The sequence below is a fragment of the Taudactylus pleione genome, unplaced genomic scaffold (genome assembly GCF_031769625.1).
Source record: "Taudactylus pleione unplaced genomic scaffold, aTauple2 ptg000199l, whole genome shotgun sequence".
Taxonomy (NCBI): domain Eukaryota; kingdom Metazoa; phylum Chordata; class Amphibia; order Anura; family Myobatrachidae; genus Taudactylus; species Taudactylus pleione.
In genome coordinates, this window is record NW_028284601.1 from 9841752 (window position 1) to 9854827 (window position 13076).

Below are 13076 nucleotides of genomic sequence, written 5' to 3' on the forward strand. Positions count from 1 at the left end.
GAATGGGTCCTGCGTAGTCGCACGTAGCTCCTTGGCAGAGGCATTTAAGAGGCGGTGCGGGGGCGGACGGCGTCCCGGAAACGGGGACATGTACGCCTCGTTTTCTGGGAGTAGCAAGCCTCAGTAAGCTGAGGTTTACTTAGCTGGCCGGTGGTATATATACATTATATATATATATATATATACAAATATTGACACACACATATAGATATACATTTTTTTTTTACACAATACACTGCCCGCAGCTGCAGCACTCACACAAGCAGCTGCCCCAGGGACACACAGAGAAGCCGCTGCACAGGGGAAACACAGATGCCGGGGACACACAGAGCAGCCGCTGCACAGGGGACACACAGATGCCGGGGACACACAGAGCAGCCGCTGCACAGGGGACACACAGATGCCGGGGACACACAGAGAAGCCGCTGCACGGGGGGACACACAGATGCCGGGGACACACAGAGAAGCCGCTGCACAGGGGACACACAGATGCCGGGGACACACAGAGAAGCCGCTGCACAGGGGACACACAGATGCCGGGGACACACAGAGAAGCCGCTGCACAGGGGACACACAGATGCCGGAGACACACAGAGAAGCCGCTGCACAGGGGACACACAGATGCCGGGGACACACAGAGCAGCCGCTGCACAGGGGACACACAGATGCCGGGGACACACAGAGAAGCCGCTGCACAGGGGACACACAGATGCCGGGGACAAACAGAGAAGCCTAAAGTATGTATATGAGAAAATTTTGTTGAAACAATGTAGGTATATAACACATACACCCCAGATCTTGAAATGGTAAGTGCAGTAGATTAACACCTTTTGTTCATTTGATTCATTTTTAATTACTCTTTTTGGGATCACATGTCCTCATGTAGGATAGATAGATAGATAGATAGATAGATAGATAGATAGATAGATAGATAGATAGATAGATAGATAGATAGATAGATAGAAGATTTTGTATTAGGTCAAATCAATGCTTTACGTTGAAATGTGAAAGGCGGTAAACTACAGGTGACGAGGAATGACGGTCATCTTGTAGTTGCGGGGAAAGTGACCAGCACTGCTTGTTTCAGGGCCTATGTCCAAGTCCTCTGGAGATACCGATGTGGTCAGGGTGAACTTCTGAAGGAGTACTGTGAGAAACACAAACAGCTCCATGCGGGCCAGGCCTTCTCCCGGACACTGCCGCCTCCCTAAAGAGATAGGTAACCATAAAGTGAGCTCAAACACAGCAATAAGGGTTTATACACAGCAAAGTAAAAACTTCTTGTGGTCTGCACATACTGGACGGGATGCATAACACATCGCCATTTGCATGTGATGCATCCCGCCACTCTTTGCATGCATGTCGGTGTTAATTATGCCGGTATGCATGAAGAGAAACGCAAAGGACAGGTCTCTCAGTAAGAGTGAGGGATTTCCAGGTCTACGACCCAGAAATCCCTCAGGCGTCCTTCTGCGCATGGGCAGAAGAATGTGTGCTATGGGGAGTGCTAGGAGAGATCTGAATGGATCTCTCCCAGGGGGAAGCCACGAATAGAACCCATAGGCTTCTATTGGCTTCTATTGGGCAACACTAGCTATATTTCTATCTATATTTGAATATACTGCTTTGTGCATCTAGTGTCTTCATCTTGCAGCAAGAACCACCTTCTATTGAGCTTCTATTGAATTTCAATCTTAAATGTAATGTTACCTGGTTTATTGGGTTCTTGTATAGGTCTTTACTACTTAGATCCAGGAGTGAAAGCAATTAAGGTCACCTTTAAGTTCTGCAAATTCTAAAGCATTCACAAAGATTTTAGCAATACTGTACATAGTAAAAGAACAATATTACATTCTGTATATTGCACTTGATTTTACTTAGTAAATTAGTCTCTGTATAACAAATGACAGTAAGTTATTGTGTGGATGTGAATAGATACTCACTATACTATGAGTACAGTGACAGACTTTGAACTCTTTAGATTTATATAATGTCTATGAGACTACTTTCAGTTTCCCAGTGTTCTCCTTTACCTAAAAACTCTTTATCCATCAAAATAAATTCCATTTCTAAGGGGTCTATTTACTAAACAGTGTTAGGAGATAGAGTGAAAAGTGATAAAGTACCAGCCAATCAGCTCCCAACTGTCATCTCACAGGCTGTGTTTGAAAAATGACAGTTGGGAGCTGATTGGCTGGCACCTAATCACTTTTCACTCTGTCTCCTAACACTGCTTAGTAACTAGACCTCTAAGTCTTTTTCTGATTGAGATTTTGGGCAGGATGCAGCAAAGAGAGATATGTGGTCAAATGCAAGTTTGACCGCGTATCTTATATGCACGGAGCCCTGGAATGCGATGCTTTCCGGAGCTTGGATGCCGTGGGTAACCCTATCTCTGATTGGATCCCTCCCAGCAGAGGGACTTAGAACTGGAAGTCCCTCATTCCCCAAGGACCGCTCTTACAGAGAGAGTGGGCCTTTGCACATTCCTTCATGCATGCTGGAGTTACCAATGCCAGCATGCATGCAAAGAGTGGTCGGGATGCATCACGTCCCAAATAATGCAACTGTTCAGGCATCCCTCCCCTTGTCTTGATCTGTGTCTGGGTTGGTAACAGAATATCACATATGTATTACGTTAAACACTGGGAAGGATGTGTGGTGTAGTGGTTAGCTTTACTGCCTGACAGCACTGAGGTCATAAGTTCAAATTCTGGTGATGAACAATCTGTGTGGAGTGTGTATGCTCTCCCTGTGTTCACATGGGCTTCCTCCAGGTGCTCCCATTTTCCTCCCACACTCTAATAACATAATCATGGGGCAATTCAATTATTTTATCGCACCCTATCTACTGTCTAAAGTGACGGGAGATCGGGGTGCGATATTCAATTGTTTTCGAGCACCCATGCATAACTGTTAAAAAATCTATATAATAATCAGCTGATAGTTGTCCCATCTCTAATATGCAAGCCCAGTGCGATCCTAGTGTGCCCGGTGGGGACAGAGGACCCCCTCCCCCCCCGGGCAACTTGGTACAGGGGTAAGTAAGGGGGTCGGGATGGAACAGGAGTAGGGGCCTGAGCAGGAGATCGAGGTGGGACAGAGCAGTAAATAAGGGAATGGGGTGGGACAAAATGCGGGGGGGAGAACAATAGAGAGGGGGAGGGGCTGAGCAAGGTGGGGTGGTCAGACTGAGGGCCTGATTCAGAGCTGAACGCTCTGACCAGAGCGCTCGCTCTGGATCAGGACCCTCCTACCTTTTTTTGGAGCATCCTCATGGACGCTCGCATAGCAGTGGGTTACCACCCACAGCTTTAGCGAGCGTCCATGATGATGGTCGCGATGGTCAAGACCATTGCGACCATCGGGCTTGCGACGGAGACCCTGCGGTAGGGTCTCGCTGCCGCAAGCCCTGGAGTGATTCTGGCTCTATCAGAGCCAAAATCACTCCCATTGACATCACTAGTGATGTCAGTGGGGCCGGCTTGAGACGGTAGGCGTTCCCATGGGAACACCTCCATCTGGCAGGCACGCCCCCGGCACGCCCACCAAAGGGGGCTTGCTGTCAATCAACATCGACAGCACGCCCCCTTTGGTGCGAGACCCGGAGCGATGGTGAGCCTGTCGCTCGCCGGGTCTCGCACATGCACACGACGGAGCTCCCTCTGTCGTGCGCATGCGCAGTGGGGAACATCGACCCGCTTGCGAGCGTCCTGCTGCTCGTGAGCGGGTCTGAATGACCCCCTGAGTGGACTCACTTATACTGGATTTTTTTTACTAAATAATTAAATGAATAATGATGGTGTTGTTGTCAAGTAATTTAACACTTCACAACAACACCATCACGTTATCAATAAATGTTCTCTAGATACATAGCAAACACCAAATGCACAGTACCTGCAGAGAAAGGCAGCAGAGCCAGGCTCTTCTTTATACCCCCCTGATCATCCAAGGACCGTTCTGGGGAGAACACCTCTGGTTGGGGAAAGTATTTAGGATCCTTCAGTACAGTTGTCAGCAAGAAGAGAATGTCCATGTCCTGATATGGGAGATAGAGAGATTTCTGATCATTTGCTTATACAAAAAGAAAATATGACAAAAATAAATCTCATTCAACATAGAGATTTTTTAGAATTGTATCTTCTACTTTTTAACATGTTCACCTATCAACAGAACAGAATAGAGGCAGCAAGCAATATTCACAAGAGTGAACCAAGGGCCTGATTCAGACCCGGAAGCAAAGTCGCGGATGCACGCTATGGGCGCTTGCCGTCTGTCTGCGCATGGGGCAAAATACGCATGCGCGAACCAGTCACTGCGTTCGGGAATCGTGCGCTCGTAGTACACAGACTGGACACTAGTTTGAGTGACAGAATGTGCCGTTTGTGGGTGGTAACAGTGAAGGTGCTTGTGAACGGGGAAGTGGTGATGCGAACGCAGGCGTGTCTGGGCGTTAAAACTGAGTTTTATTGGTGTGCATAATTAGCATGGAAGCATCACTGTACACGTCACTAGGTTGTATTTCAGCCTGCAGTGATCGCAGTGCTTGCGGCGGGGTAGGGTTTATCTCAAGCGATGCGTGCTGCTCCGATAGCTCTCGATGGTTCTAATTAATCCTGGAGATGACATGTGTAAGAAAAGTGGGTGTCTTTATACCGGCGTGCGCTCACTCTGCCGTCACACTCTAAGACATAGAGGGCGTCCTTACACCAGACAGTGCGATCGCAGAATTTGCATACCCGGACCCTTTTGGCATGCACGAGAGCGCAGTTTAGCGTCCGGGTCTGAATCGCCCCCAAATTCACTCTTGAGAAATAGGTACAGTATCAAACCTTGGACAGAGATTAAATGGAGAGAGATGAAGTTCCAGTCAATCGGCTCCTAACCTATTTTGCAAATACAGCCTGTAACATGACAGTTAGGAGCTGATTGGTTGGTACTTTATTTCTCTCCACTTGATCTCTCTCCAAGGCTTGATATATCTCCTCCTCATCTGCAACAATTAGTAACATCACTGACACATTTTAAAAGATCCACAGGTGGAGCTAATTATTCCACTAGTGCTTTTGTGAGGACATATGGAAAACATGTACTGTTTGATGTCCTGAAAACCAAGATTGAGAACATGTGCTCTAAATCACAGAGTCTCAAACTGAAGTTTGGGGTCTTCAGGACCCCAAACAGAGCATATTTTCCAGGTCTCCTCAAAGAATCACAAGTGACATAATTAGCTGCACCTGTGGATATTTTAAAATGTGTCAGTGAGTAATGAATACACCTGTGCACCTGCTGAGTGACCTGGAAAACATGACCTGTGTGTGGGTCCTGAAGACAGAGTTTGAGAAGCTGTGCTCTAGATCAGTGGTTCTCAAACTCGGTCCTCAGGACCCCACACAGTTCACGTTTTGCAGGTCACCCAGCAGGTGCACAGGTGTATTCATTAGTCACTGACACTTTTTAAAAGATCCACAGGTGCAGCTAACTGTTTCACTACTAATTATGTGAGGAGACCTGCAAAACATGCACTGTTTGGGGTCCTGAGGACAGAGTTTGAGAAGCTGTGCTCTAGATCAGTGGTTCTCAAACTCGGTCATCAGGACCCCAAACAGTGCATGTTTAGCAGGTCTCCTCACATAATTACAAGTGAAATAGTTAGCTACACCTGTTGATCTTTTAAAACGTGTCAGTGAGTAATGAATACACCTGTGCACCTGCTGAGTGACCTGGAAAACATGACCTGTGTGTGGGTCCTGAAGACAGAGTTTGAGAAGCTGTGCTCTAGATCAGTGGTTCTCAAACTCGGTCCTCAGGACCCCACACAGTTCACGTTTTGCAGGTCACCCAGCAGGTGCACAGGTGTATTCATTAGTCACTGACACTTTTTAAAAGATCCACAGGTGCAGCTAACTGTTTCACTACTAAGTATGTGAGGAGACCTGCAAAACATGCACTGTTTGGGGTCCTGAGGACAGAGTTTGAGAAGCTGTGCTCTAGATCAGTGGTTCTCAAACTCGGTCATCAGGACCCCAAACAGTGCATGTTTAGCAGGTCTCCTCACATAATTACAAGTGAAATAGTTAGCTACACCTGTTGATCTTTTAAAACGTGTCAGTGAGTAACAAATACACCTTTGCACCTGCTGGGCTACCTGGAAAAAGTGAACTGTGTGGGGTCCTGAGGACCGAGTTTGAGAACCACTGCTCTAGATTATGGGATCAGTATGGTGTGATATAAGTAGTGTCTCTCCAGGCAAATGTTATACAGAGTATTTACCTTGGGGATGATGTAGCCTTGAATTGAGGTGTCCTGTGTTGTGCGGTGGGGCAGTCCAGTGGGGACAATATCACTGAATCTCTGTATTTTATGGATTACAGCTTCAGTATAAGGCATCCTGAATCTGTCTTCTGCTGATGGGCACCTATCACCAATTACCTGGTCTATCTCCTTCTGGATCTTCACTAAACAATAGAAACTGGAAGTTATACTACTGACAATGTTATTCTAGGGAATCAGAATTAAGACAGAGGCAGGAGATAACGTTGTGTGACAAGAATAGATGACACTGGGACATACTTATTAAACAAAACCTGCAAAATGTAAGCATTGCAATAGCAGCCCCCATAGGTTTCTATGGGGGTTGCTATATTGTGAAACTGAGATGCGGACATAATACCAACAGTCGGTATGCCAGTGCTTTTAATGCTGTTGCTGGAATCCTATCCATACCTGTCAGAAACCCAGGGCCACTTCACGAAGGTAAGTATTGGGGTTGGGGGGTGGGTTAGGGTTAGTGTTAAGGGTTAGGTACTAGAGGGAGGGTTAGGTTTAGGCACTGGCAGGGTCAGGCTTAGACTGCGGTGGAGGAGGTTAGGTTTAGGCACTAAGGGGGTGGTCAGGTTTAGGGTGTGGGGAGGGAGGGTGTCGGTGTTCTAACTCTGGATGCCAGCGTCGGGATTCTGACCTCCAACTTGCGAGCATTTCCAAACTTGACCTATAGGCTAGATATCGCACAATTTTACAAAAAGATAAATTCTTAGGATTCCTCCCCGGTAATGGCCGCTCGCACATACACGGTCTGATGACCGTGCACGCCCAGTCGCGCACCGGGGCGTGCCAGGGATAGTAGAGCTTATGTCCCTGGATGTGTTACTTCACAAATCTGATCAGAACATAATAGCAAATAGTGGGAATAAAAATTCTAATTATTGGGTCTAAATCCCGATAATTAAGAAAAATGTGCCCCAATGTCCTATTTGTTCCAGCAACATGATATGTTAGTAAGAGGAAATGGAAACTAATACAAAACGGTAAAGTAGTAATGGGTCGATTATTAAGGGATTGTTGTGTTTTATTTCTGATATAGCCAATCGTAGTTTTATACCCAATCCAACATTATCGTCATTACCTTGAATATCTGGATATTTGAGAAGAATGAGGCAGCCATATCGGAGTGTAATGCTGATAGTCTCCGTCCCAGCAAAGAACAAGTTCACTGTAGATACCAAAAGATTCTCCATGTGAAACTCAGTGTCTGGATTTTGCTTATCCTGGGTAAATAAGACACATAAATAACCAAATCAACTTCTTCTTGGTGATTCTAAGAAACACAGATGACACCTCTCTGTACATTACACGCAAAAGACTATTAATTTGAAGTGGTGAACACAAGAGGGGACTTTTATGAAAGCTTTTCCGCAGGTAACAGCATAGGAAACTTGTGCAAAACCATTGACATTTTATATGCTATTTTTTTTAAGGGTTACAAAATTAGCAAAGCCAAATGCCTGACTGTTTGCTGTCCCAGGCTGATATAGCAGCTAATTTCATTATAGGAGAGCCAGTGAGATTTTATCCATTGTTCCTTTTATATTCAATCTGGAAGACACTGTTATGGTGGGTACACACCTGACAGATATATCTGCAGAAGATGGTCATTCATACACACTGAACGGCCATCATCTGATTCTGCCCGTGGGACCTGGTGGTACAAACTTGCTGATGGACAGATATCTCTGCAGACATATCTGTCCATTGGCTGTGCAGAATAGCCAATGCGATATGTCTGTGAATGACGCCGTTCACAGACATATCGTGGGTACACACTGGCCGACGGGCAGCAGATACTGTATATTGGCCGATCAATTGATCGGCCAATATATCTGTCAGTGTGTACCCAGCTTCAGACTCAGAGTCAGAGGGATGATCACTTGGAGCAGATACTTGTAATAGTAAAACTAGAACACAGCTCTGCCCCCCTTTAACCACTTACCTAGCGACATCATATGTGATGCAACCAGTGGCATGCTCCAGCGGTGTGGCTGCAGTGCAGTCCAAAATTCAGATAGGGGAGCCACACCAACTGCCACCCCAAATGTTGCCAAATATTGCCGGCCTGGACTCCCTGGCTGTTGGTGTGGCTCCCCTATTTGAATTTTAGACTGTGCTAAAGCCCTACATCTGGAGCTGCCACTGGATGCGACCGAAGCCAGCTGTGCTTCAGCTGCTAATCTTGCATCACATACGACCGTGCTACCCTGTTCTGTGCTTCAGCTGCCAATCTTGCATTACATTCGACCGTGCTACCCCGTTCTGTGCTTCAGCTGCCAATCTTGCATCACATTCGACCGTGCTACCCCGTTCTGTGCTTCGGCGGTAGAAGAGAAGATTCATTCTGCACAAGTGATCTCAATGCCTCCACTTGCACTGTCTGGCTTTCACCATACAGAATCAGCACAACCCTCCCTCACTGCTCACTGCCTTCGATATAACAGTGTACTTACTGTACAGCATAAATTCCTTACAGCCTAATAATCCATAATGAAAAGGATAAGGGACAGAGGACCTGATTCAGAGCCGGACGCTATTTGCGAACGGTCGTTCAGAAATAGGGGCCGGCTATTTATATCGAGCGCTCGCTCTTTGCGGTCTGTTGACGCCTCTATGTCTGAGCGAGCGAACGAAACATGCGTTCGCTATTTTGTAAAGACGCCCCCTGGCCGTTCGCATCATACGTCATCTCCGCTATTTATTAGATTAATCGAGTACATCGAAAGGCGTCTGAACTGCTCGCAGTGCTTGTGGTAGGTTTTACTTCCCGCAATCACTGCGAGCAGTTCAGGCTAAAAGACAACCAAGTGACGTGATCGATGACACTCCCTTACTAATAATGCACTCCCATTAAACGCCCGTTTTGACCGTTTGGCACGCCTGCGTTCGGATCTCCACAACCCGTTTTCAAGCACCTTCCCCTGTTACCACCCACAAACGCCTCATTCTGTCACTCAAATTAGCAGGCCCTCGCTGTTTTGCGACCGCAATGACTGGTTGGCGCATGCGCATTACGACCCATACGCATGCGCTGATGTGCGAACATCGCTCGGAGCGAACGACGGGCAGCTTATGAGCGGCTCTGAATCAGGCCCAGAGGTATCAAAATATTTTTGTTGCAGTTAATGCTTCGACAACAGCTGTTTTCAGAGGATTTCCATATTAATTCAGTATTGGGGTATACTTTAAAATAGAGATGAGCTCTTCAGATTTGCAGAAGACCGACCACATTCAAACTTTTGGATTCCAAGACGAACAAGGCCCTGATTCAGAGCCGGACGCTCTGAAAGAGCGCTTGCTCTGAATCAGGGCATTTTTTTTTTTGAGCGGCCTCCTGGCCGCTAGCATAGTTGTGTGTGACCACCCACAGCTATTGTGAGCAGCCAGGACGATGGTCGTGATGGTCAAGACCATCGCGACCATCGGGCTAATATAGCAGCTAATTTCATTATAGGAGAGCCAGTGAGATTTTATCCATTGTTCCTTTTATATTCAATCTGGAAGACAGATATATCTGCAGAAGATGGTCATTCATACACACTGAACGGCCATCATCTGATTCTGCCCGTGGGACCTGCTGGCCAGGTCTGGGGTGTGTCCCGTCCCCTCCTCGTGGCTGCCGCTGTTTGTGTATGGGTGGTCTGGAGACTGCCCATACAAACTTGCTGATGGACAGATATGTCTGCAGACATATCTGTCCATTGGCTGTGCAGCATAGCCAATGCGATATGTCTGTGAATGACGCCATTCACAGACATATCGTGGGTACACACTGGCCGACGGGCAGCAGATACTGTATATTGGCCGTTCAATTGATCGGCCAATATATCTGTCAGTGTGTACCCAGCTTCAGACTCAGAGGGATGATCACTTGGAGCAGATACTTGTAATAGTAAAACTAGAACACAGCTCTGCCCCCCTTTAACCACTTACCTAGCGACATCATATGTGATGCAACCAGTGGCGGCTCCAGCGGTGTGGCTGCAGTGCAGTCCAAAATTCAGATAGGGGAGCCACACCAACTGCCACCCCAAATGTTGCCAAATATTGCCGGCCTGGACTCCCTGGCTGTTGGTGTGGCTCCCCTATTTTAATTTTAGACTGTGCTAAAGCCCTACATCTGGAGCCGCCACTGGATGCGACCGAAGCCAGCTGTGCTTCAGCTGCTAATCTTGCATCACATACGACCGTGCTACCCTGTTCTGTGCTTCAGCTGCCAATCTTGCATCACATTCGACCGTGCTACCCCGTTCTGTGCTTCGGCGGTAGAAGAGAAGATTCATTCTGCACAAGTGATTTCAATGCCTCCACTTGCACTGTCTGGCTTTCACCATACAGAATCAGCACAACCCTCCCTCACTGCTCACTGCCTTCGATATAACAGTGTACTTACTGTACAGCATAAATTCCTTACAGCCTAATAATCCATAATGAAAAGGATAAGGGACAGAGGGCCTGATTCAGAGCCGGACGCTATTTGCGAACGGTCGTTCAGAAATAGGGGCCGGCTATTTAAATTGAGTGCTCGCTCTTTGCGGTCTGTTGACGCCTCTATGTCTGAGCGAGCGAACGAAACATGCGTTCGCTATTTTGTAAAGACGCCCCCTGGCCGTTCGCATCATACGTCATCTCCGCTATTTATTAGATTAATCGAGTACATCGAAAGGCGTCTGAACTGCTCGCAGTGCTTGTGGTAGGTTTTACTTCCCGCAATCACTGCGAGCAGTTCAGGCTAAAAGACAACCAAGTGACGTGATTGATGACACTCCCTTACTAATAATGCACTCCCATTAAACGCCCGTTTTGACCGTTTGGCACGCCTGCGTTCGGATCTCCACTCCCCGTTTTCAAGCACCTTCCCCTGTTACCACCCACAAACGCCTCATTCTGTCACTCAAATTAGCAGGCCCTCGCTGTTTTGCGACCGCAATGACTGGTTGGCGCGACCATCGGGCTTGCGATGAGACCCTTGTGGTAGGGTCTCGTGGCCGCAAGCCCCAGAGAGCTTTCGGCTCTAATAGAGACGGAAGCTCTCCCACTAACATCATTGGTGATGTCAGTGGGGCCATCCACAAACAGCAGGCATTCGCTTGGGAACGCCTCCATTTGTGAAGCCAGCCCCCCGCCACACCTACAAAACGGGGCGAGCTGTCAATCAAAATCGACAGCAGCCCCTTTTGTAGTGTGCCACGGAGCGAGTGCTTTTTGCGCACGCTCTGGGGCTCGCGTGCGCACTGGGCCACCATCGACCCGCTTGCGAGCGCTATGCTCTTGCAAGCGGGTCTGAATCAGGCCCAGAGTCCCGGCTCTCTTCACTTTAAGGTTCCGAGAAGAACTCAGTCCCTACTCCACTCTCTCGTCAATTTCAGAAATCTAAAACCAAAACCGAACCAAAACACTTGAAGGTGGTTTTGCCAAAACCAAAACACGATGATGATTTAGAACCAAAACCAAAACTCGGGGGTCTCTGTATGTGCACATCTCTACTTCTATCAAAGATACAATATCTGCTGCAGTTCCTCATGTATCCATCACAAGTGCAGTTCCCATAGGGGACTGTGAAAATACCCAATGCATCAATCCCTGAAAGCATAGTTTTATGGAGGTTGCCCCCCAATAGCATAGTCCTACTTATGATGGCATTAGCTATTGTAGCTTATAGGCTACAACATGGCAATATTTTTTTCGAAGTGAGACCCTTCTGGTAATGACAGCTCGTGCATACTCGGTTAAATGATAGTATACGTGAGCACTTGTCCCTGAAGGAATTTTTGAAACATATCGCCACACCCACCAAAAAAGAAAGAAATTATTCTTATTGAGGGTAAATATTAATAATTAATTATATTAGTAAATCGAAACAAAATCTAAAAACCATCTAAAATTATGCCATTTTGCTCCTTACCTGCTGTAGCTTAATCAAAAAACAGTCAATAAAGTGGCGTGGAGATTGAGTATTCAGGGTCTCCAAGCTGTTTTTCACCATCTCCTGCACGAATGCCTTCAGGTCTGACAAATACAGCAACCCTCGTTGATGAGGACCAGGAACATTGTCCAGGAACCCATGGAAGTTGTAAAACATCTACAGTAATAAGTCAAGATAGTAGATTAGATCTATTGAAAGACTAGTCATCCAAGAGGCAGCAACTAGTCATCCAAGAGTCAGGGGGACAACTGGTCTAACCGATTCTACCTAATCAGGTCAGCAGAGGCATCAGAAACGTAGTATTCTGGTTTAGAGGTTCACACTTATGTCCAGAGTTTGGCTACAGGTTTGGCTAATTTCCGGGGCTTGGACGAAGCCTATGGGCTTCTCTCCGCAAGAGTGCTGTGAGAGGGATCCAATCGGATCCCTCCCAGTGTCCCCCACGGTGCGCCTGTTCTTCTGTGCATGCGCCAGAGGGATTTCTGGGTCATAGACCTGGAAGTCCCTCATTCGCAAAGGACGTCTCTTATCGAGAAAGTTGCCCTTTGCGTTTTCCGTCATGTATACTGGCGTAATTAAGCAAATAAGCTTAAATGGCATTTATTTACAAATACTAATTACACCCCAAAGATATATCTAACACTCTCATATTTCATTATTTTAACAGGAAAAAGAAAAACTCCAGTGACGTTACCTGTAACTTAAAGTTCTAACAAAATTAACAGAACTTTTTCCTCCTGCACTAGGTATAGTATATAGTATATACCTATATAGTATTTACCTATTTTTATTTGATAAGTATGGTAGAGTATTCTGATGTGTT

General features: G+C 46.7%; 1 pseudogene across 1 annotated transcript in view; it reads right to left on the minus strand.

Annotated features, from left to right (window-relative positions):
* Positions 1–476: 476 nt before the first annotated feature.
* The window catches only part of LOC148518775 (cytochrome P450 2G1-like), a 43008-nt pseudogene continuing 30408 nt past the window's right edge, over positions 477–13076 (minus strand). Inside the window, exons 5-9 of the transcript XR_015878975.1 lie at positions 12233–12409; positions 7406–7547; positions 6274–6458; positions 3898–4039; positions 477–1207 (exon numbers count right to left, since the gene is read on the minus strand). The product of XR_015878975.1 is annotated as a cytochrome P450 2G1-like (transcript). The remainder of the gene's footprint in view (positions 1208–3897; positions 4040–6273; positions 6459–7405; positions 7548–12232; positions 12410–13076) is intronic.